The sequence below is a fragment of the Aotus nancymaae genome, unplaced genomic scaffold (assembly GCF_030222135.1).
Source record: "Aotus nancymaae isolate 86718 unplaced genomic scaffold, 86718_ANA_hifiasm-v0.15.2.pri h1tg000092l, whole genome shotgun sequence".
Lineage (NCBI taxonomy): Eukaryota > Metazoa > Chordata > Mammalia > Primates > Aotidae > Aotus > Aotus nancymaae.
Window position 1 is genome coordinate 5,255,712 of NW_026988507.1, and position 26,335 is coordinate 5,282,046.

The 26,335-nt window shown below is 36.4% G+C and overlaps 1 protein-coding gene and 1 pseudogene across 5 annotated transcripts in view; both read left to right on the forward strand.

Annotated features, from left to right (window-relative positions):
• The window catches only part of NELL2 (neural EGFL like 2), a 428,916-nt gene that overhangs the window by 76,945 nt on the left and 325,636 nt on the right, over positions 1-26,335 (forward strand). The gene's annotated exons all lie outside the window — the stretch shown is intronic.
• LOC135271826 (5S ribosomal RNA) lies at positions 25,828-25,945 on the forward strand (annotated as a pseudogene).

The window sequence follows — 26,335 nt, forward strand, 5'->3', positions numbered from 1 at the left end:
TTTTATGTATTTGCAAATTTTGTGGAATTCTTCTGTTATTGATTTCTAGTTTCGTAGCTGTTTTAATCTCTTCTGGCTATTATAACAAAATATCTTGGATTGGGTAATTTTTTATTTCTCACAATCCTGGAGGCTAAGAAGTCCAAGATCAAGGTGCCAGCAGATCAATGTCTGGTGAGGGCCATTCCTCATAGATGGCACCTTCTTTGTGTCTTCACGGAAGGGATGCATGCTGTATCCTCACATGGTAGAAAGGCAAAAGACTCTAGGGTGCTTCCTTCAATCTCTTTTATGAGAGCATTAATGTCATTCATGAGAGTGGATCACTCATGACTTTCCAAAGGGCCCACCTCTTAATAATATCACATTATATATTAGGTTCCAACATATGAATCTTGGAAGGACTTATACATTTAAACCATGGCAATACCATGTGGTTGGAAAAGGTACTTGATATGATTTCATTATTTTTAAATTTCTTAAGACTTTTTTAATGGTCTAACATCTGATGTATTCTGGAGCATGTTCCATGTGTGCTTGAGAAGAATGAGTGTGCTGCTGCTGTTGGATGAAATGTTCTTTATATATCTGTTAGGTCCATTTGATCTAAAGTGTAGTTTAAATTAAACGTTTCCTTATTGATTTTCTGTCTGGATGATCTGTTGTTCATTGCTGAAAGTAGAGTATTAAGGTTTCCTACTGCTATTGTATCGTATTGCAGTCTATCACTTCTTTTAGATATATTAATATTTGGTTTATATATTTAGATGCACTGATGTAAGGTGCCTTTATATTTATAATTGTTATATCTTCTTGATAAATTTACCCCTTTATCATTACATAATGTACTTTGTCTTATTTTACAGTTTTTGACTTAAAGTAATATTTTCTTTGATGTAAGTATAGCTACCCTCCTCTATTTTGTTTTCCATTTTCAAGGAATTTTTTTTTAATCCCTTCACTTTCTGTCTTCATGTGTTCTTAAAAGTGAAGTGAGTCTCTTACAGGTAGCATGTATCTGGGTCTTGCTTTTTATTTTTTAAATACATTCATCCACTTTATGTCTTTTGATAGCAGGATTTAATCCATTTGCTTGCAAGGTAATTATTGATAAGTAAGAACTTCCTACAGGCATTATGTTAATTGTTTAATGGTTGTTTTGTACATCATTTATTCCTTTCCTCCTCTCTTGTTGTCTTCCTTTGTGCTAAGGTGATTTCCTCTGGTGGTATGCTTTGATTCCTTTCCTTTTATTTTTTATGTATCTATTATAGATTTTTTTTTGTAGTTACCACAAGGCTTCCATAAAACATTTATAACAGGCTATTTTAAGCTGATAACAACTTAACTTTGATCTCAGAAGAAAAACTCTACACATTTACTGTACCTCCCTGCCTACATTTTATTTTTTGATGCACAGTTTGCATCTTTTTATATTGTGTATTCCTTAACAAATTATTGTAGCTTTTATTATTTTTAAATAGGTTTGACTTTTAACCTTCATACTAAAGATATAAGTGATTTACACACCACCATTATAATATTAGAGTATTCTAAATTTGACTGACTTCATTTTACCAGTGAGTTTTATATTTCAGATATTTTTATGTTACTAATTAGCATCCTTTTCTTGCAGCTTGAAGAACTCTCTAGCATTTCTTGTAAGACAGGTCTGGTGATGATGAACTCCCTTAGCTTTTGTTTGTCTGGTAAGGTCTTTATCTCTCCTTTATTTTTAAAGGGAATGTTTGCTAGGTTCAATATTCTTCATTGGCAGTTTTTTTTTTTTTTTAATTACTTCTGCACTTTTAATATTATCCAACTCTTTACTGGTCTGTAAGACTTCTGTTGAGAAAACTTCTGTTAACTTTATTGGAACTCTTTTATATGTGATTTGGCTCTTTCACTAGTTTTAGGAGTTTTTTGCATTTGATTTTTGACAGTTTTATTATAATACGTCATGATGTAGTCTTATTTGGATTGGATCTAGTTGAAGACTGTTGACCTTTCTGTATCTGGATATCTTTCTCCAGAATTGAATTGTTTTCTGCTACTATTTCTTTAAAGAAGATGGAAATCATTATTCTCAGCAAACTAACACAGGAACAGAAAACCAAACACTACATGTTCTCACTCATTAGTGGGAGTTGAACAATGAGAACACATGGACACAGGGAGGGGAATATCAAATACTGGGACCTGTTGGGGGTGGGTGCCTAGGGGAGGGATAGTATTAGGAGAAATACCTAATGTAGATAATAGGTTGATGAGTTCAGCAAACCACCATGGCACGTGTATACCTATGTAACAAACCTGCATATTCTGCACATGTATCTCAGAACTTAAAGTATTTAAAAAAAAAAAAGCTTTTTACTTGTCTCTTTTTTCTTCCTTCTTAAACTTCTGATGCCATCGTAAATCCTGTAAGACTTCTTCTTTCCATTTTATTCTTTTTCCTTTTCTGACTATACGTTTTCAAATAACCTGTCTTTGAGTTCACAGATCCTTTCTTTCAATTGATAATTCTGTTGCTGATGCTGTCCATTGCATTTATCATATCATGCACTGTGTTTTTTAGCTCAAGAATTTGTGTTTTTTCTACATATAATTTCAAATTTTCCATTAATCTCCTTTCTGTTTAGAAAAAAACTGCAGCTCACTGCCAGCACTCATCTAATTTTGTATAAACATGTTTTGAGGCTGAAGCAAATCTGACTGATTTTCAATGTGAAAATAAAATATAAAAACTGTTTTTGGAGTTATTTCTAAACAGAACTAACATCAGAATTATTTAAATTATCAGAATCATCAATTTTGGAAAAACCAGATTCATCAGATTAATATTTGGCCAACAACTGTTCGAGAACAATGTTAACATTTGCATAGGAATGCTACATTTTCTAGGGTTTGACAGTTTCAGCAATTGAGAATTACTATATTTTGTAAGTAGAAATAGCACTATTAGAAACAGAATGCTATAAATAGAATGATGTCATTTGTTTCTAAAGCCTATATACTGGAACAATGTGAAAATGGAAACAAGATATTTCATGGCAGTTATCTCAGGGTAAACACTGCAGGTGCAAGTGCTGCTGGTGAGTATTCTCGGGGCAAATGGGAAAACAGTTAAACTTCTAATTTTGATCTTTTATTGTTTTCCTGATTTTATTGAATTATTTATCTCTACTTTCTTGGGGTTTTCTGAGCCCAATTAAAACAATTGTTTTGGATGCTTTATCATTAAGTTTATATGTTTCATTTCTTTGAGGTCAGCTATTGAGAGATTACTGTGCTCTTTTGGTGGTGTTATATCTCCTTTGCTTTTTGTGTTCCTTGTTGCTTGTGTTAAAGTCAGTGCATTTTAAGAAGTAGGGACTTATTCTAGTCTTTGCACACTGGCTTTGTCTGGGAAAGCTCTTCACCAGTCAGCCAGTTCATAGATTCTAGGAAGGCTGTCTGACATGGTTGGTGAGAAGACTTATTGCTGGAGTCCTCAGACAGGCTGTTCTGGTTTCTGGGTTAGCAGTTTGGTGGGCCTGTTGCCTGGACTCACTGATTGGGTCTGTGGGGCTAGCCTGGAGCCATAGTCCATAGGCACTGGCCTGGTGATGGAATGGACACACTTACACCCAGCTTTAGGGTAGCCCTTGTGGATAGAGGCTGCCAACTTGGTGCTAGGGTAGGCCTAAAGCCTGGGACAGTGAGGGCCATCTCAGTGCTGGGCATGGTTCAGAGGCCATGTCTGCTGCAGCTGCTTGTTTCTGGGATGGGTCTGGAGCCTGGGTCTGTGGAGGCCAGTTTAATGTTGAGACTTGTTCAGAGCTTGAGGCTACTGGGGTTGGCCTCACAGTGGGGTCAGCCCAAAGACCAAGTCTGATTGGCCCGCCTGGAGCCTGAGGCTGTGGGATCTGGTTTGGCATTAGAATGGGTTTGGAGGCTCAATCTGTGGATACTAGCCTAGAGTCTGTGGCTGTGGAGTTGTACCTCGTGTTGGGTTTTACTGAGGCAGGCTTAATTTTGAGGTCTGAAACAAAGTGCTCATTTTTATTTCCTTTCCAAGATTATTGTTTTCTGTGCTATGCTGCCTGTCTCTGGGGGAAGGTGAGATGGGTAATGTAAAATTGTCCTTACTGCTCTCTTCAATATGCCTTTTCTTATTTCTATGCCACACCCAGGTGCTGTAATCTCTTACCTCGGTTTCTTAGCTTTTGTGATGCTATTGTTATATGTTAATAGTTGTTCTAATTGATGTTTCTGTCAGGGAGATGAGGGCTGGAAAGTCCTATTTCACCATCTTTCTAATGTGTGGTTCTTGGGACTCCTGAATTGATTAAGATATACATGAGATTTTGAACTTTGAATTGAACTTTAGTGGGTTGGAAATTTGGGGACTTTTGCATATACTATGGATGTGAATCTTTGGGGATAAGGGGAGAGACTGTGATAGACTAATTGATAGTCAGCTGTCCACATACTAATCTCCAGATCCAGTGAATATGTTGTTACATGGCAAGGGGAGATTAGATTTGCAGATGATGTTAAGGTTGCTAATCAGCTGACTTGAAAATAAGGAGATTATCATGGATTGTCTGGTGGTCCCTATGTAATCACAAGGGGTCTTTTAATTGTGAGAGAGGGATGTAGTTGGGTATGTCTCAGTATGATACAATGTAACACTTGACTGGCCATCCCTGGTTTTGAAGTTGGAAGGCAGCCATGAGTCAAGAAATGTGGACATTCTCTAGAAGCTGTAAAAAATAAGAAAACAAGTTTTCTCTTAGAGCCTCCAAAAGGAACACAGCTCTACTGACACCTTGATGTTTGCTTAGTGAGACCCATTTGGAGCTACTGATCTCTAGAACTGCAAGATAAATTTGTGTTAATTTAGCCACTGAGTTTGTGGTGATTTGTTACAGCAGAAATAGAAAACGAATATATATCTTGAACATTAGCAGTCATTTATTTTATAACCAAATTAAACTTTCTTTTGAGCTCTCATTTAACTATGTAACATAATGTGTTTATGGGGTGGCTGGCAACTTGGTATTGACAATTAAATTATATGTTAGTCACTTGGGGTGCACAATAGTTTTTTTTTTACATGTCAACTCAGTCTTTGTGGTAAATGCTGAGTATTTAAGGGATTTTCCCCATCATTTATGAACTAATTCTGAGAACAAATAGAGTAAAATCAAATGTGAAATTTTTTATTGTATTCTTTTTTTCAAAAACACACCCTTTCTCCTCAGAATGTTAATCTGGATATAGAGGGGGAAAATTAGAAAGCATTAACATTTTGAAGATAGAAGGGACAACACTTAGCAGCTGTTTGGCACTAGCAAGTGTGGCAACTATAATTATTGACAGGGTCAAGCATAACTAGAAGTGCCCTCTGAAAAGTGCCAGGGATGTCAGAGGAGGACTGACTTGATTCTGAAGGAGCTGGAGCAATCTTGACAGGCTCTGGCAAGTGAATGACTTTCAATGTCATGGCTGAAGTACACTCTGGGTAACAACTGAAGTGAAGGGTTTCTATCTTTCTTTGGCGTCATTCTACCTCTCGTTGGCTTATTCTCTTCATGTTTGTTCTAGATCCCAATCTTGTAGGCATCTATTCTTTCTTTTATTCTAGATTATCTGCCTACAATTCAATACCTACCAAGGTACTGATAACTGAGGCATAGACAACAAGGCTTTCTAGTGTAATGTGTCTCCTGTTGATTTTTTTTTTTTGAGACTGAGTCTTGCTCTGTTGCACAGGCTGGAGTGCAATGGTGACATCTCTGCTCACTACAACCTCCACCTCCCAGGTTCAAGTGATTCTCTCGCCTCAGCCTCCTGAGTAGCTGGGATTATAGGCACCTGCCATCATGCCCAGCTAATTTTTTAAATTTTTGTAGAGACAGGGTTTCAGCATGTTGAGCAGACTGGTCTTGAGCTCCTGACCTCAGGTGATCCGCCTGCTTTGGCTTCCCAAAGTGCTGGGATTACAGGCTTGAGCCACCGCGCCTAGCCTTCCTGTTGATTTTAATTCAATTCCATTTAACAAATATTTATTGCATTGCTTCTGTTTTAAGGATGGAGATCACAATAAAATATAGGGAAAGAAAATGACTATATAAATTATTATGGTAAAATAGGAACCAAAATTTTATTGTAAGTTGCGAAAAAGAAAATTTGGGACTTTATCTTGAAGAATGATTAGAAAACTAGGAAAATTAGGTCCTAGTCTATATATGACAAACTGTAGGTAATCATTTAACCACAAGCTAATTCTAAGAAGAAACAGTGTAAAATCAAGTGCTCAGTGTTTTCTTGTTGTTGTTTGTTTTTGCAAAAATATCTGAGGATTCTTTGAAGTACTTATCATTCTGGTTAAATTTTAATTTTAATTAAAAAATTTATCTACCTGTATCAGATCATCATAACTTAGGGCCTTAGCACTTTTCTTACATTGCTTTTATTGAATTCATGAAATTTTTCATTTTTTGCCCGATTTCAGTTTCTAATTGACATTGCTGGGATAGTCATTAGTCTTAGGCAGGAAAATTTTCTAAGCAAACAGCTTATCAGTGAATTTTTTTTTTTTGTGGTGACTTTTGCTTCACTGTATAAACTCATATTTTTAAAGACTCAGGTATTGATCCCTGTAATTAAAAAGGATTAGTGAAGGAGCTGTTGGGGAAGAAAAAAGTATAGCATAGCTTCTCCTTCTCTCATGTGGCCAGCTATCAGGAACTGGGCATTTGGGCACATATTTCCTGAACTGTTTTTGATGATGCCTCTGCTAACAGTCTTCATTCTTGGGAAAGGGTGAGTAACCCAGGCAACCATGTGTCTCTCCCTACAAAGGAAAATATATGGAATGAGGACTGCAAATCACTGATCTGAGGTCACACTGTACTCCAGACAAAGAGGATAAATGATGGAGGTAATTCTGGGTTTATATTGATGTGCACTAACATTAAGGAGCACGGCTTGGGAGCTAGACATCTTCATCTCCAGTCTTGGCTCTTTTGTTAACTAGTTGTATGAATTTGATCTTGTTACTTATTTCTGCCTCAATTGGCATAATAATAGTACTACTTCTTAGGGTTGTTGTGTGCATAGTAGGAACAAAACTATGCCTGACATTTACTAAACATTCATTAAATGTTAATTATTATTTTTATTTTGGTATTAGTTTATCAGAAGATCATGCTCCCTTGGACTTTTTAGGGGCTTTCAGGTGAAAATACTAGACTTTGTGGTGGAGTTAATTAAGATGACTTTCATGTGCTAAAGGGAGGACAGGTGAAGGTCATCTGGGCTGGGGGAGAAACTGGCCCCAAAGCATTTTCTGTTCTACTTTTGCTGTTTTTGGTTCTTAATGGGGAGTAAAGGATATATGGATTTGGGTAGGAAGGGATGAAAACAAATGGCAGATTAGGAGAGGAAGGAATTTAATCCACCTTGTTGTTCCAATGTTTTAGAAGTTGGGGAGCATCGAGAAAACCAGTAAAGGAAGATTCAGGACATAGCTCCTCTCTACAGCAGCCCCAACATAGTACTTTTCAAGCACAATTAAGGCTTAGGTTTTGAGTTCTATATTGTGGGGATAAGAGTTAGAAGTTCTAAAAAACAAATGACACAATTGTTTTACCTGACTCTGTCTGAATAACCTTGGCATTCCTTGGTAGTGATTTGGTCTATTCGTGGGAGCTGGTGGTGGAGAATAAGATTTCAGGGAGCCTTTAATAGTGTTTCAGGGGCCAGTGGCATCTTGCTGGGGTAGTCCTGTGAGCCCTTTGTGAAGTGGGTTTATTTTTCTCCACATTTCCTGTTACTTCTTTGGTGTTGTTTCTTGAATATCATTCTTGTATTACTACTTATTTCTATAATCTAAAGTTCTTGTGCTGATTTTGATTCCAGTAGCACCTGTGACTGATTTACTGTCTTTTAATGAGAATGCAGGTTCTCTAAGGAAAAGATCATTTCCCTCCATTTCTCTTGGCCACCAGCAACTCTGTGCTGGCCTCCTTCTTTGGATTGTTCTTCCTGGTTCCTTTTCCTACTCTTACATATCATTCTGGACTCAGGTAAGTTGTCACCTTGGCTACAAATTCTTCCTTTGGTGGAATTATTGTTACTTTTTCTGTGCTATCTTAGCATCCTGTGTTACAGTAACTACCACATTGTATTATAATTATTTTTTTTTGTTTAAAATAATGTGGTCACTTCTCTTTTTCTTCCTGTAACTCCTTGGTCCAAGCCACCACGCTTTCTCACTTGGATTACTCCAGTAGCCTCCTAAGTTGTCTACCTGCTTACACTCTTGCTTGCCTGCAGTCTATCCTTCACATAGTTGACAGAGTGATCCTTTTAAAATATGATATATATCATGTCACTGCTTTGCTCCAAGCCTTCAGGGATTCTTCATTTCATTCAAAATAAAAGACAGAGTTCTTATTATGCCCTATAAAGTCTTACATGAACACTCCCACCCCCACCCTATTACTTTTCTTACCTCATCTGCTCCTCTTTTCCTTGATTTTTTACTTTAGCTCCACTGGCATCCTTGCTTCTCCTCAAACAGGCCAGGCAAGTACTCTTCTGCTGCCGGGTTTTTGCACTGGCTGTCTGCTCTGCCCTGGAATGCTCTTCCCCCAGATAGCTTCATGTTTTCCCCCTTCCTTCCTTCAAATGTTTTTCTCAAATAACAAGTTTTTAATGAGGCCTCCAATGATCACAGAGTAAAATTTCAAGTTGTCTTTTACCACCCCTGCCCAGATATTCATGATACCCCTTGCCTTGATCTGTTAGTTTCCCTAACATTTATCATTTACCATACTGTGTAATTCATTTACTGATTATTCGAATTGTTTGTTGTTTGTCTCTGCTGCTAAAAACTAAGCTGCATGAGGGCAGGGATTTTTGAATGTTTAATTTACTGATATGAATCCCAGCTGTCTAGCATATAGTAAGAACTCTCTATATATTTGTTTGTTTGATTAATATGCTTGACTTCTTGGCTAGATTGTGATCTCCTTGGGGCTTGAGTCTCTCCATTGTTTCTTCTTGTAGCCTCCTGGCCTCCCATAGTTGCACACATAATGTGCTCAGTAAACCCTTGCTAAGTGAATACTTATGGCACTGAATTGAGCCCATTTGTTTATGAAAATATGATTATTTTGGTGACTTTATGTTTTATATTTATGTAACTTTAAAGAAAGCTGAAGAGCTCTTTCTAAAAATCAAAATACCTACTCTCCTCTCTACTCATAAGGAAAGGTAAGAGGGTGGAGAGGCATGGAAAAAATTGTAGCTCTGTTTAACTCTGAATAATTCCAAATCATCCCAAGAGGGTCGTTCTCCAGCCTACGATGAAGTGTCCACAGAGGAAATAACAGCGTTTTGAAGAACCTGGACATCCTGAATGCTTCTTGATGATGAGAGTTTACATTTTTAATTTGAAGTACTAGGAATTCAACATTTAGCAGAGACACTCATATTCATATGATAGTCTTGAAAAAAAGGCAGATAAGGATTAAGTTGGATTATTTATGCTATGGTACTTCTCCATTATTTTAAATAAGCCAGACACACTGGTGTGCATCCAGGGTACAGCAACCAGGGAGTTGAAAGGTTTGGAAACTATGCCAGATGAGGAATGATTGAAAAACCTTGGAATTTTCAGTCTGTAGAATAAAATACAGTGGAAATGTGACAATTTCTCTAAGATTTTGGAAGGACAATCATGTATAGAAGGATTAGATTGATTTTGTGTTGTTCTAGTGCAGTAATTCCCAAATGTCAGCTTGATGATCAGTGGTTTATTGAGTGCCTTATTAAAAAGATTCACTGGCACTCCTGAAGTTACTGAATCTAAACCTCTAGGGATGAATCCCAGGAATCTATATTTTTAAAAAGTTTCCTGTGATTCTGATATTTAGCCAAGTTTGTGAACCATTATCTCAAACTGAGCTCTTCAATACAGTAGCCACTACCCACAGATTGCTATTGAATACTTGAAATGTGCTTAATACAAATTGAGGAGTGATATAAGTATGGAAATACATACTGAGCTCTGAATACTTACTATAAAATGTAAAATCTCCTTAATGTTTTTGTGTTGTTTATATGTTGAAATAATAGTTAATGGGTCAAGAAATACATTATTCAAATTAAAATTGGTTATTTCTTTTTACTCTTTTAAGGTGGCTACTAGAAATGTAAAATTACTTATGTGACTCTCTTTATGGCTCTTATACTTCTATTGGACAACACTGGTGTAGAGGGCAAACTAGGATCTATTAAAAAAAGTTGGGAAGAGTCATTTTAAGATAAATGCTTTTAACAAAGTTTCAAAATTTAAGTAGCTTTTTTTTTTTTGGAATAGCTGTCCTTCTATCTGTCCTTCCATGTCCGTCCAGTCATCCATCCATCCATCCATCCAATAAACATGTCTCTAATAATATTTAAGTGGAGATTAGATAACTGTATTTCAGTGAAAATGTTTCAATGGTGTGTAGATGGAAGTTAGATTAAATGATTTCTAAAGTCACTCGAGTTCCAACCAGAAGTAAATTATTTCCTCCTTCCTTTTAATTAACTTTTTAAAAAAATTTGTTTATTATATTTTAAGTTATGGGTAGATGTGCAGATCGTGCAGCTTTGTTACATAGGTATACATGCGCCATGGTGGTGGTTTGCTGCTTTTCTTTTTCTTGTAACCTCTGATGTCTAGAACATCCTCTTTTTCATCTCTCTGACAATCCTTAACACTATCTTCAAAACGGTTCCTTTCTAAGAAGCATCTCGGGTTGTTCTGATGCTTTGTTTGCTACTGAGAGATATCCTGCCCTCTACTACTATGCTGTGCATTGTGTATCTGTTTTCTAAATACATATTCTTAATGGTAGTGATCCACTTTATTTCTTCTAAACACTAGTGTTTTAGTGTTTAATCTATTTTGTTTGTCTATTTAAATTGAGAATCCCCTAGGCAAGTACCATGTCTAATTCTGTGTTTGTACAGTCTAATACATTGTATTGATGGACCATTAAATGTCCCAGAAAAAAATACCAAATAGATTAAGTATTTCAGGGCAGAACATAACCTATACTTTTAGAACTTATTTAAATTTCCAGTGGTAATTGGTAGCTGAATGTCTTTACTATGAATTGTGTTTGTTGACATATACTTGTAACTGAGCAGAGTTCTTCCTGGAGACTGATGGATTGTTAAAAAGAAAATTAAAAAGGCATATAAAAATCTTTGCTTTAGGCTACCAATGAGATGCAATGCTCCTGGTAACTGAACATTGAACCTTGATGTTTGCTGAGAGCCTATTGACTTTGTTTGGAGGAGGACATGTCCTTCACTGATGTATTCTTCTCACATTTCATCAGATTGCTATTCTATAAATATAGATTTATTTAAAGTATATGAGTACTCCAGAGAGGCAACTTATTTTATGACACTATCATTCATATGTTTGTTCTTACTTCTGAGACTGCTTTTCAAAAGTTCTGTTGTAATGTAAGTATTAGTGTTATTTCTTTTGTTAATATTTTCTATTCCCTGATGTTCAGAGTGAATTTTTATGTAGGATACCTCATAGATCATTTAATTCAAGCAACTCAGAAAAGCACTGTGACTCTAGGCTTTATGTTTTTGCCTTTCAAATGTAAACAGGGATTTTTCACTCTAGGAGAAGAAATATCATATCCCAAATAAAGGGGAGAAATGTTTAAAATGTCTCAAAGGAGGAATTATTAATTCCAAATTTGAGTCTAAAGAATTCAGACTTGGCCTGGGATTTTAATACACTTAATGTTTCACTATTATTCTGAAGGAAAATACATAGAAACAACTTTACCAATTTCCTTAAATTTAAATCCAAGGGTCAGAAATTGGACTTTTAAAATTCCTAACTCAAATCTGGATTGTCTTCATTGAAATCTTTCTGCAGTTCATTATTAATTTCTATGATAAACAGTAATCCTGAAGATACAGGACACTTTCAAGTTATACCTTTTTATAGGCCTGTTACGTTATGGGTTAAACTGAAGACTTATTTGAAGTTGAAATGCAGTGAATATAAGAACTTGATTTGGAGCATGGGAATTCACAAGAAATGAGACCTCTAAAGGGAAAGAAAAGAACACAGAGTAAATATATATTTATTGCCACTCTCCTTGAAGACACTAAGCCTATGGTGTAAAGGTCAATTTTTTAAAAGTTGCTACAGATATTTCATTATCCTTATCATAGGTCCTCTCTACAACAAAGCATCTCATAGTACATTTTCATCCCTTTGCTGCTGTGGGTTCAATTTTTAATAATTGGGTTGCATTTCCAAGAAAATTGTGCAATTTAAATTGTTCTCTGATAACGTACTTTCAAATTAGAACACGTTTCAAAGACTAATGGAAAAAAATGAGCATTCCCTCTGAATCATTGACCAGGCAGGAAACTGTCGAGTGGGGAGAACCTACCTATTTAATGGATGATTACTTTTAGTTATTTTGGTCAGCAAATTAGTAAAGTCAGAGGGTGAAATTGGGAAAACACCACTTAGCTTGTGGAAACTTGCAGGCTCAGTCTTATTTCTAAAACTTTTCGGGACTGATATTAATTACGCAGGCATCCCACAAGCAAAAAATGGGTTTTAAGTGAACACTATCTTAGTTGCCCCAATGTAAAAAGGAGAGGGAATGTTTAAACTGTACCCATCTGTGTGTAACGAAGCTTTTTTCTCAGGGGAAAAGCACAGAATAGAGGTGCAAATGCTGAGCTACCTCATTTTAGACTTTCTAAAGTTATATAACAACTTGACAAATATGTGCTACTGGAAAATATTGTAGGAAGGATTAATTTTCTTTTCCACACTGTCTTGATAGAAATGGTAAGGAAAATCTAATTTGTTAACTTTTTTCCAGCAGTGTATGTTGAGATATGAATCTGTAGAAATACATTCTTCAGATAATTAAATTGAGTTATGGAATTTCAGGCAATAGGCTTTTCATTTAGAGAAAAAGAGTAAATCACATCCACTGTTGGTATTGACAGTAAATGCATTTATATTTTAGTTGGATTAAATGGAGAGAACTCATTCAGAATCAATCTATAAAAATACAAGAGGGAACAATGGAAAGTGTGAAATAAATGTTATTTTTCTGTTCTTTTTGCAGAGATACTTGCTTTTAATTAGAGAAGGTAGAACCAAATGTACTTAAAAATAAAAGATCAAATGTTTTTGAAGGGCAAAATCTGTTCTTATGGCATTACAGGTTTTGAGGAAGAACAAGATATGGCATAAGACTCTACAAAACAGATTCAGCTGTCAGTATGTGACGCATGAAAAGACCTGGGCACTGCTGGCTCTGGAACTTGGTCTCACTGGTGCAGATTGTTGCCAACCTTGGAAACTGAAATAGGCCATTTCGCACATGGCACATCATCCCTCTGTAGGAGGAATGGGGTTTATAAATGTTCGTTGGCTACTATTCCCTCCTCCAGATACACTGGTTAAGCATTTTTAGAGCTATAGTTTAATTCTATCTTTAGCTATCGCTGTAAATTTAAAAAATTACTGGTAAAAAGTAAAAATGACAGCAAAGACCTAAGCAGGATGCTAAAAAAGAATGAAACAAGATCATATTTGACTTCATCTATCCTCATCTATCTATTTTTTATATGTGCATATTTTGTTATTGACATGCAATCATAAACAAAGAGTCCAAATTTTGGCTTGTCTGAGGTTTTAGTACATTTAATATTTCATTATTAGTCTGGAAGGAAATGGATAGAAATGACTTTGTTAAATTCTGTACCAAATTCTCCCTGAAGTTTAACAATTACTATTTATTTATGGTTATGAATTATTTATTCCTCTTGATTTATGGCAGAGGGATCATAGTAGTTGGGTGGGTTTGGAAGACTAACCCAAGAAGATGTCATTACTGTTTCCAGTATAGTAGTGTGTTGACCAGATGGATTCAGGTGTTTGTTATAAAGCAATAACTATTTAGAGTTCTCTTGTTGATTCTTTGAACAAACAAGTAAGTGTCGAATTACTTGATTAATATAAAATGTATTAATATAAAATGCACTCTAGCTTAGTTTCATTCATAGTTATTTAGGTATTTGCATATAATACAGATATTTTAAGTATACTATATGTAAGATAATCTTGAACTCCCACATCTTCCTAATTAGTCCCAAGAGCAAAATTGTATTTGTCTGTTTCTTCTAATTCTTTCACCGGGATCCACCACTCTCCTCCTAAGTTGCACTTTATGTTTCCTGATACCTTTGGCTGTTCTCTTTAACATTGACATCTATATTATCACTGTTGCCAAGGGTGCCTTTGTGAATAAAGCTGTCATAAATATCATCTACAAGTTTCTTTTGGCCTTATACTTTTATTCCTTTTAGATAAATGTCTGTGAGAGGAATTTTGGGGTAGATGTGTATTTAACTTTTTAAGAAACTTCCACACAGTTTACCAAAGTGATTGTACTATTTTATACCATTCTATACTCATATAGGAATGCATGAGAGTTCTGAGTGTTTCTTGCAGTCTTTCTGATTTGATCCATTTTCATGGGTGTGAAGAGATATTTCCTTTGGACTTAATTTGTATTTCCCTGATATGATGTATTAACTAACTATTGTATATTTTCTATTTGTGAAATGTCTGTTTAGTTGTTCTGAAAATGAGATTTACATCTTTTTATTTTTGGTTTGTAATATTTTTTCATTTATTATGAATACATGTCCTTTGTTAGATATTCATTTTGTGGATATTTTCTTCTAGTTTGTAGCTTGTCTATTTATTTTCTTCATGGATTCCTTTGATGAGCAGGAATATTTAATTTTAATGGAGTCCACGTTATAATTTTTTTCTTTTGTGGTTCGAGTATTTTGTGTTTTGTTTTAAAAATCCTACATACATCTAATTTTAAAAACCTTTTAAAATTTGAGTTCCTGCTTCCCATTGTGTAAATTCAATGGAAAGAAACAGACCTAAATAATCTTAAATTATTAAAGCAGGTTGTCACAGCAACATTGCTTACATGGCCCAGGCAAGTAATATAATGAGTTCACTCAACCTGATATGAGATTATAAGGGGTAGTGAGGTCAGTGGATGAGTGGGAAGTACAGGGGTCACTTAGAGCTATTCAAATTTACATGTCTGTAGATGGATGGGCCACTTGGGGGATTACTGGTTTGTGACTCTTGTCTTAAAAAATTATAATATATTTTTAGTAAGTGATTTATTTTTGGTCCAGTGGCCACTGCTTAAAGCATGAGCTCTTTTTAGATGGGAAATAGTGATCAGTCTATTGATTAAAAAGCCTAGTTTCTCAAATAGCCTGCCCCTTCTCTCTCTTTTTTTTTTTTCTGAAGTGATGACAGTTCATGAGGAGAGAGGTGGGTTTTCATAACCTCATAACTAAAGAAAGACTTGAGATCTTTGGGAGGAGTATTCTCTGGTTTCCATCCAGGTGGGATGGGGGTGGGGAAGAGGGTCTTGTCCTATGCTGGTCTGTCTGCTGCTGTGGCAGTTGATATACTTTGCCCACCTATTGCTGTGTGTTCTGCTGGCACTTGTAGCTTCTATGGGCACTGTCACTTGTTTACTGGATATTTGTTAGCTCCATCAGATGGAGCTAGTGATGCAGAGGGATCAACCTCCTGGCTGACTGCCTTATCTTGGCTCCCACTGGTACTATAGAGCCTAGGGGGTCTGGTGCTAACTCATATGAGTCTCACCTGGGAGGTTGGTCCCTCTGCATTGCTTTGTGTAAAGCCACCTCACCGCCTCTCCAGTGTCCTTTCTGGCAGGGTCCCCAGCCAAACATTGGGACAGGTAAATTTCAAGACATCCCTTCTCCTTAGCTTGCTGCACTTAGTGTTTAATTTAATGTAGCTATGCCCTAAGTTCATATAGTTGTAGCCCACAAAGCCATCATCGTCCTGAGTCAACACAAAGTGGGCAAGTCTTTCTCTGCTTTTTTTTTCTTGAGACTAAGTTTTGCTCTGTCACCGAGACTGGATGCAGTTTTGGCTCCCTGCAAACTCTGCCTCCCAGGTTCAAGCAATTCTCGTACCTCAGCCTCTCGAGTACCTGAGATGACAGGCGTGCACCATCACACCTAGCTAATTTTTGTGTTTTCAGTAGAGATGAGGTTTTGCCATGTTGGCCAGGCTGGTCTCGAACGCCTGGTCTCAAGTGATCTGCCTGCTGCAGCCTCCCAAAGTTTTCTACTCTCTTTGACACTTATTTAACACAGCTCCCTCTCTCCAGGCCAACAGCCCAAGAGAGAAAAAAATATCTCTTCTCTTTGCTTATTTTCTTCACAACCCTATCTAGTCTTGCATGGAGTGGGTTAAAAAAATTTTTTTTTGACTTCTTGCTTCTCTTTTCTGCTCCCTTGCTGTCATTTGTAGAAGGAGTACAAGGCCTTTTTTTTTTTCCATTTCTTCTGTACTGAGCCAAAATCTTTCTCTCAGGCAGAAGACTGCTTAGGCTAGCTAAGGTGACTGCATTTAGAAGGGCACATTAATAATTTATGAAATATTATCCCTGTTACACAAAAGAAAATAGAAATAAGTCCACTGTGCTAAATCTACTGTGTTAGTCTCAGCAGAGTTGAACAATAAATAGTAATGGGATATATGATTTTAAGACTTAAGGAATGTTCACCTTGGTTTGGAAGATAGGATTATTAATAGAAGAAAAACACACATATAGTCAGACAATAATCTAATACCCTTACTTCATGAGAATGAAGGTTCAAATATTCTACTTTTGATCCTGTTTGCTTCCTTACTGCACGGTGAGGTTGGCATGGGGTGAGTTGTTGCTTTGTGCATGGTAATAATGAGTCCCTTGCCCATTACTGTGGTCCTTTTTCTGTCCTGGCCTGTCGTCCTCGGAGCTATTGGAAGCATAGAATGTTATGTAATACTCTGAATTCTGGTATCAGGCATCATATAGTATGGGAGAAAATGTTGCCAGGTATTAATCAGCTGCTCTCTGTGACACTCTCACAAGGTATTCTGAGCTTCAAAAGCCACTTTCAAAAGTCCTGTGGCCGACACTGGCTTCAGAGCATTATTGTTTATGAAATCTCAGAATGCCACAGTGTATGGTTGGGTTGTTTTTAATTTTGGAAGGTTGTATAATTTAAAAAATATATAACATTTGTATGTATCATACATAGAGAGCTCAAATAGAAATTGAAAGATCATTTGGACAGCTTAATAATTGGCAAGTACAGATATGTATACTACTTGCATAACAAACCACATATGCTGTTGGCTTGGAAAAAAACTAGAAAATAATATGTTTTAGGATTTATTTTGAATTGATCATCTTAGTGGGTTCAGTTGCTTACAATGAAATATCATAATGTTTTTGCATATTGTCTGAAAGGGGAGAGTTTGGAAGAAAATTGGAATTTTTTCACCTGGAACCTGAGCTACCCCACTACTGCAGCAACTTAAAATGCAGTAGGGTGCAGTAGCAACAATATTGACATGACAAATGATAATGGTTCCAGAGGAGTCGTGCTGATCAATATTGCTAGTGATCCATAAATGGAGGACTCTCTTAGCAGGGTTTGATATGATTAGACCACAGTGGCACTAGAGAAGCCATTCCCATCTGTGGAGTCAAGAATCTTCATATAAACAGAGCATCCATGTTGATGCTAACACCATAGACTGTCTGGCAATGCTGGATTTTTTCCTTATTGTAAATGCATCATTAACTATGATGGCTCTAAAGAAACTTTTGTGGTCTTTGGGGGTCAATAATCTCTAAATATATACTTGCATAACAAACCACAGATGCTATGTGAACATTTTCACAGACGTCTGGCCTGTAAGTTGTCTCTTAAATGTCTTAAATCATGTGCATGGCCAAGTCAGTAACTTCAAGGGATGTACTCCAGTCATTAGTCCATATGGTTATTAGTGTTCCTGGTGTAAATGTTCCAAGTCCATTTTTATTATATTAGCATTTTCATAAGTCCAGAATGAGCACTGCCTTAGTGTGGAGTGCAAGCCATTTTCTAATCTAAAGTCTTGAATTTTGAAAACCTTCAAGATTAAATCTTTGACATGAATAGAGACTAGGCAGTCGAATAAAATGTACACGTTGGCTCAAAGATTTTCCTTGGAAGTGGAGGCAAATTGAATTTTGCTGCTTCAGGCTCTTTAGGATAACTCTCATGTGACCTGAGAGTAGATACTGATTGACCAGAGGTCAATAATAAAACTGATTGACCTCTGGTTTTTTGCCTTAGTACTGTGTGTGTGTGTGTGTGTGTGTGCGCGCGCGCGTGCACATGTGTTTATGACAAATCTCTGGTTCACAAAGTTCCAAATCTTAATTGTTAGTTTTGGGTCATTTCCTTCACTTCAGAATACTGAGTTTCCATTGAATTTAAAATGAAGATTTTTACCTTAGGACTGCCTTTCACACAGCTTCTCGTTAGTCAGAGCTGTCCAACTATTCCAAGAATAGTGTCATGGAAACATCCAGTTCAATATGGTAGCCACTAACCCTATGTGACTATTGAGCACTTGAAATGTGACTAATGTTAAAGAAGAACTGAATTTATAAATTGTATTTAATTTTGATACTTTAGTCTTTATATGACTGGTGCATTGATCTAGCTGTGTGCTGTACTGTACTGTATTATACAGCACAGTTCTAAATGCTGTTCACCACTCCTGTCCCCTCCCATATGCTTGGTGAACTTTAAGTCAGGAATTATAATACTTGACTAGCAAAGGCTATACTTAGTTAATGGGCACTATCTTTTTACACATATGTTCATTTGTGATGACATGTATAAAAATATAAAGGAAGGCTAGAGTTTCTAGAATGAAATTTGGAGCCTGTATTACTTAATGACAATTTCTAAAGTTATAAGTGGTCAAATACTTTGAATTCTTTTAGTTTATAAAGAAGAGAAGCTTATCCTAGTTTGAGGAAACTTTATTGGAATTTTGGGACTCATTATTCCATTTTGGAATGGAAAATATAAAGGATTTAGAGGGCGTGTAAAAAAATTCAGCAAGGGAATAGGCTGGAATTATGTGGCAGCTTTCTGGAATTAAGATAATAGAATAGTTATTCATTATAATTAAAAAAATTAGATTCCTTTTATATTAATTGTACACAATAATAAACTCTTCCAGGGCATTATCCTTTACTAACTGGAAAAAAGGAAAATGGAGGTTTATTGTGATCAGATCTCCAGAAATGACTATTTCCTACTAAATTAGTGATTTATCTAAAATTTAGAACTGGATTTTAAAATTTAGTGTGCTTATATTTGTGCTCATCTGTTAAAATTTCTTTGAGTTTTAATTTATATACAGTGAAATGCACAGACACTAAGCACATAGCTCAAACCTGTATGTGCCATATTTCTTCACTCTAGGTACTCCAACATTTCTCATATAAAAAAAAATTCAAGCATGTTTGTGCCTCTTTCCAGGTGACCCTGCCACTCCTCCTTCCCCATCCCCCACTTTCGAGGGGCTGATTTTTATAACAATGCTTAGTTTTTTGTGTTGTAGTGCTTTGTCTAAATGGCATCAGTCAGTAGTTTCTTTGTATATCCTTTGTTCTCCATAATGTTTTTGAGATTCATCCATGTTGTTATACATCTGAAGTTTGTCCCTTTTTATTGCTAAGTAATAAGTCATTGTATAAATATATCCCAACTTGTTTTTCTCTTCTTTTGTTGATAGACATACGAATGTTTCCAATTTGCTATTGTTTGAATGTGTCCTCTCCAAAATTCAGGTCTCACTAATGTGGTAATATTAAGAGATGGAATCTTTCAGAGATGTTTAGGCTGTGAGGGCTCCTCCTTTGTGAGTGAGATTAAGACTTTTATAAAATAGGCTTCATGTGGCATTCTACTCATTTGCCCTTTCACCTTTTGCCACACGAAGTCACAGCATTCCTTCCCTCCAGAGGGAGGGAACAAGGTGCTGTCTTTTTTGTTTTTTGAGACAGGGTCTCACTCTGTCAACCAGGCTGGAGTGCAGTGACACGATCATGGCTCACTGCAACCTCCACTTCCAAGGCTCAAGCGATCCTGTCACCTCAACCTCCCAGGTAGCTGGGACCACAGGTGTGAACCACCACACCTGGCTAATTTTTGTATTTTTCATAGAGCCAGGGTTTCACCGTGTTGCCCAGGCTGGTCTCAAATTCCTGGGCACAGTAATCTGCCTGTCTTGGGCTCTCAGAGTGCTGGGAGTATTGGTATGGGCCACCGCACCAGGCTAAGCCATCATCTTTGAAGCAGAAAACAGCTCTCACCAGGCAGCCAAACCCGCTGGTACCTTAATCTTGAACTTCCCAGCCACCAGAACTATGAGAAAATACATTTCAGTTTTTTATAAATTATTCAGTCTCAGATATTTTGCTATAGTGGCACAGAACAAATCTTTTCTGAACATATCCTTTTTCTTTTCTTAGTAAATACCTGGAAGTAGAACTGCTGGCTTATAGGATAGAGAAATGCAAATCAAAACCACATTGAGATACCATTTCATGCCAGTTAGAATGGCGATCATTAAAAAATCTGGAGACAACAGATGCTGGAGAGGATGTGGAGAAATAGGAACACCTTTACACTGTTGGCAGGACTGTAAATTAGTTTAACCATTATGGAAGACAGTGTGGCACTTCCTCAAGGACCTGGAAATAGAAATTCCATTTGACCCAGCAATCCTATTACTGGGTATATATCCAAAGGTTTATAAATCATTTTATTATAAAGATACATGCACACATATGTTAATTGTGGCACTGTTTACAATAGCAAAGACCTGGAACCAATCCAAATGCCCATTGATGATAGACTGGACAAGGAAAATGTGGCACATATACACCATGGATTACTATGCAGCCATAAAAAACGATGAGACTGTGTCCTTTGTAGGGACATGGATGAATCTGGAAACCATCATTCTCAGCAAACTGACACAGGAACAGAAAATCAAACACCGCCTGTTCTCACTCATAGGCAGGTGTTGAACAATGAGAACACATGGACACAGGGAGGTGAGCATCACACACTGGGGTCTGTTGCGGGGGACTAGGGGAGGGACAGTGGGGTAGGTTGGAGAGGGATAACATGGGGAGAAATGCCAGATGTAGGTGACAGGGGGATGGAGGCAGCAAACCACATTGCCATGTATGTGCCTATGCAACAATCCTGCATGACCTGCACATGTACCCCAGAACCTGAAGTACCAAAAAAAAAAAAATTAGTCACTGTTATCCTAAGTTTTACCATTTTATATCCCCACCAGCAATTTCTGAGAGTTCCAGTTGTTCCACATTTTCCCTTGCAATTGATTCTTTAATTTTGTCATTCTAATGAGTGTAGTGGTGTCTCCTCTGGCTTTAATTTGCATTTCTCTGATGATAAATAATGTTAAGTACTTTTTCATGTGTTTATTTGCCATTCCTATATATTCCTTTGTGAAGTTTCTGTTTAATTATTTTTCTACTTTTTATTAACTTTTTTATTGTTGAATTTTTGGAGGTTTTTTTTTTCATATTCTAGTTACAAGTTACCCCTGCCATCCCCCAAATAAAATATTTTCTTTCATATGTACCTTGTTTATTTGTTTTCTGAGTGAAGTCTTTTGATGAACAGAAGTTTTGGTGTCCTAGGGCTGCTGTAACAAATTGCCACACACTTAAAACAACAAAAATTTATTCTCTCATGGAAGGCCAGAAGTGTGAAATCAAGGTGTTTGCAAGGCTCCATCTAAAGAATCCTTTCTTGCCTCTTCCTAGCTTCTGGTGTCTGTTGGTAATTTTTGGCATTTCTTGGTACTGCATCATCTCAATTCTTGCCTCCATCTCCATGGCCCTCTTCCCTCTGTGTGTGTGTGTGTGTGTCTGTCTGTCTCTGTGTGTCTGCTTGTATATATGGCCTTCTTAAAAAAAAGTCATTGAATTTAGGGCTTACTGGTATGATCTCATCTTGTTAATAACAAATAAAATCGCATTCTGAAGTTCCAGTGGGCATGAATTTTTGGTGGGATACTATTCAATCCAGAACAGTTATTTATTTTCGTAATGAATCTTTTGATGAACAGAAGTTTTCCATTTTGATAAAATCTGGTTTATCTATTTTTAATTTTATAGCTGCTGCTTTCTGTGCTCTGATAAATCTTTGCCTATACCAAGTTTTCAGAGATATTCTTCTGTGCTGTCTTCTAGAAGTTTTGTAGATTCTACCTTTTATATTGAGATTTATAAAACAATTTGAATTAATTTTTGTTTTTATGGTGTGAGATGAAGTCCAAGGATTATTTTTTTCTGTAAGTATATCCAATTGTTCCAGCATGGTTTATTGAAAACAGTGTCTTTTCCTTGTTGAATTTATTTGGTGGTTTGTCAAAATCTATTGAACATGTAGACATGCCTCTGTTCCTAGACTCTCTGAGCTATTCCAATACCATAATATCCTGATTACTATGAACTTATAGTTAATCTTGAAATCAGGTAATATAAAAACCTTCAATTTCCCTTTCTCCCTTCCATTCCCCTTCCCCTTCTTCCCCTTCCCCTTTCTTCCCTTCCCTTCCCCTCCTTCCATTCATTTCTTTCAAAGTTGTTTTGGTTATTGTAAGCCCTTTGCATTCTGTTTGATTTTGTTATCTTCCTTTGAAGAATGCTGTTTTTTTTTTTTTTTTTTTTTTTTTTTTTCCTGTCAGGCAGTCATTTTAGTGGAAGATTATCCTTATCCTCTTCAAGCTTGGTTTAGGATTTGTTAAGGTGGCTAGGAGAGAGTGGCTTCACTCCTAAGGCATGATCTTTATGGGAGTGAATTCTCTGGGTGTTCAGAGAGGTCGATCCACTCTGGATGGTCATAATCCAGTGTGTCCCTGTACTTTGAGACCTGGAATCTCTATTCAGCGTATAGCCCCAGGAGATGTTCACTGCCAGTCAACTAGAGTCTTGCACTGCACATGCATAGCTTAGCCATTGGCCATACTTGGGAAATTTATAGAGTTCTTGGGGGAACCCTATGCAAGATTCCTAGAGCTCCTCTTTTACCCATTTTTCTTCTGCTTCTCTGTGGCTTAAAGTGTGAAAAGTGCTCCTAGGTAGAAAGACAGAGTTCTTTCAAGGATCATAGCTATGTGATTGTTTTCCAATGCCTACAAATAGTTACTTTCCATATCTTGCCTAGCTTTACAGTTTTACATAGTGGAAGGTAATATGTCTGGGACAGGGAGCCTATGCTGTTCTTTTGTGCAGAAATATGTAAATAGGATTACTGGTCAATTAGATTCTTGAAAGCATGTGATATTTAAGGATTTAATCTATAGAAAGTTGATTTACATGATTTAGAAATAAGGCATGTGAAAAGGACCATGGGGTACACTTAAAGAAGCTCAATTACTTCTGGTAATCAAGGAAATTGGAGCAATTTTGAAATGCCATACCACATAGCCTGCCAATTTCTGTTCTCTTCTATCCATTGTATTTTAACTAAAAGGTTTCTGAGATATAGCCCAGAGCACAAGGTATGCATCAGTCTACTGAATTTTAAACTGTTGAATTTTAATAAAATAATTATAGTTTTCCTCAGTGGGTGATTATGACAAACAAAAAAGAACACTATTTTCTGAATATTAAAAATAGCAAATATAGGGGTCTACCTGCCATAGTGTTTTACAAAACTACTTGTTATCTCTTCAAATTCAGACACATAACTACCATAGGAAAACATTTTCAGCTTTTAAAAGATATAACTTCTCCATGTATTTGACTTATTTCCACCTTAGGAGAAAAGGAAAGAAAATGAATTGCAACATGTCCTATAGACTTTTGATTTACTCATAGTACAATTTGTTTTAAACTATAGATATTTAGCCAAAAATGGTTGAAACTTTTGTTGGTTAGGAAATGCCTATGTTTCTTTGTTTACTCAGGATTTGTTAAGAACCAATCAATACAGCATATATTATAGCATTTTGAGAGAAAAAGAGACTTGCTTAGGAAAGTACAAATCAACTTCAAAGCAATACATATGCATTTTGTACCTACTCTCAGCCAGTATGGAATTTAACTTTTTGGTTATAGCGGCCCTTTAAAAAGGGCCTTTAGTCAGTATATCTCAACTAAGTGTATGGTATAAATCTTTTTTAAAGGGGTAAAAGATTCCTCACATTATATATCTATACCTGAATTATTTATATTGTTAAATTACATAAATATAAAACAAAGTATAAATTCCTTGCACATTTACTTTAAATAAAAGCAAATTTATAATTTAAATATTAATATAGACAAATCTGTAAATACAGATTAACAACATTAGTTTAATATAGTGAATGATATGTTGGTGAAAACCTAAATTGTTGCTTACAATATAAATATGGTGGTGATTGCTAGGATACAGATTATTTTTTTGTTTATTTATATGTAATTTAATTTTTTTCTTCAACTTTTAAGTTCTTGGATACATGTGCAGGATTTGTTATACAGGTAAACATGTGCAATGGTGGTTTGCTGCACATATCAACCCCTCACCTAGGTATTGAGCCCAGCATCCATTAGCTATTCTACCTGATGCTCTCCCTCCCCAACAACAGTTCCCAGTGTGTGTTGTTCCCTGCAGTGTGTCCATGTGTTCTCATCATTTGGCTCCCACTTATAAGTGAGAACATGTGGTGCTTGGTTTTCTGTTCCTGGGTCAGTTTGCTGAGGATAATGGCTTCTAGCTCCATCCATGTGCCTGCAAATGACATGATCGTGTTTCTTTTTATGGCTGCATAGTATTCCACGGTGTATATATGCCACATCTGTATCCAGTCTATCATTGATGGGCAGTTGGGTTGATCGCAGGTCTGCTATTGTGAATAGTGCTGCAATGAACATATCATGCATGTATCTTTATAGCAGAATGATTTATATTCCTTTGGGTATATACCCAATAATAGGATTGTTGGGTCAAATGGTATTTCTAGGATGCAGGATCTTTTAAAACCGATTCATGTACTGATGGATTACTCAATTCTCCTACCACTTTGCTGTGAATACCACAAAATCTTTCTTCTTATAGTGAAGAAAGTGATATATTAATAACTTGCCTGTCCCTTGGCTCAAAGCCATCATTTATGAGTGTTATTTATCTGAATCTTTTTGCATTTGTCTGTGACAATTAAAATAGTATTGCTGGGGTCAATGAAATTATAAACAAAAACACAAAGGCAGGCTCTGAAATTTCATGATAGTCCTTCATTGGAGGGTGATTTTTAAAAATATTCTAGAATGTATTAATACTAATATTTTAAAAGGTACTATCGTAACAAGTCACAAAGTACTACGATTTTTATAGGTCACCTACAGACTCTTAGGAATGCATTCATGCAAATACAGTTTAATAAACACTTTTGGAGAATGGATTTGAGAAGGCAACGATTGGATGTAGGGAGACCAGAAGACTGTTTCAACAGTCCGGAGGTGGGCTATTGAGAGTGGAAGTGGTGGAAAATGGAAAAGAGAGTCAATGGGTGGTGAATGATCACAAGTCCCAATATTTCAGTATAGTTGAAATATTTTATTTGTCATTCAGTCATTTATTTCTTCATTTGTCCATTTGTCACTGGGGAGACCACCGTCTATGATGATTACAAATCTGATTTTTGTTACCTGTCATTTCCTCTTAGGATTGTTGAATGAGATAAAAAATGTAAAGTCTTGGTACATAAATTCTCAGTAAATGGAGGCTATTACTAATCTACTCACATTTATAGTTTTAAATTATGTCTGGGTCTACGGCCATACTACCCTGAACGCGCCCGATCTCGTCTGATCTCGGAAACTAAGCGGGGTCGGGCCTGGTTAGTACTGGATGGGAGACTGCCGGGGAATACCGGGTGCTGTAGGCTTATAAAAAATAAAAATAAATAAATAAATTATGTCTGGAAATGGGCTAAATTGGAGTAGATAAATCTTGAGTACTGTCTTCAAGGAACTCACAGTGTAGTAAGAGAGATTGACATGAAATCGAGTAAATAACTTGCAATACAGTAAGCTTGTGGAGACAGCACTCAATATACTGACACTCTGAGGAATAAATCACCAACTCTGTCAACTTGTTGGAGTCTTTAGGACTGCCTCCTCAATCAAGCAAGGTGTTTGATTGAGCTGGAACTTGGAAAGCATTTAGGTGCTAGTTTGACAGGCCAATGAAATATGGGAGGACATTGCAGGCAGAAGGACAGCATCTGCAAAAATATGGGGAGTTCAAGAACTTGATGCATTTGGAGGCTTGCAAG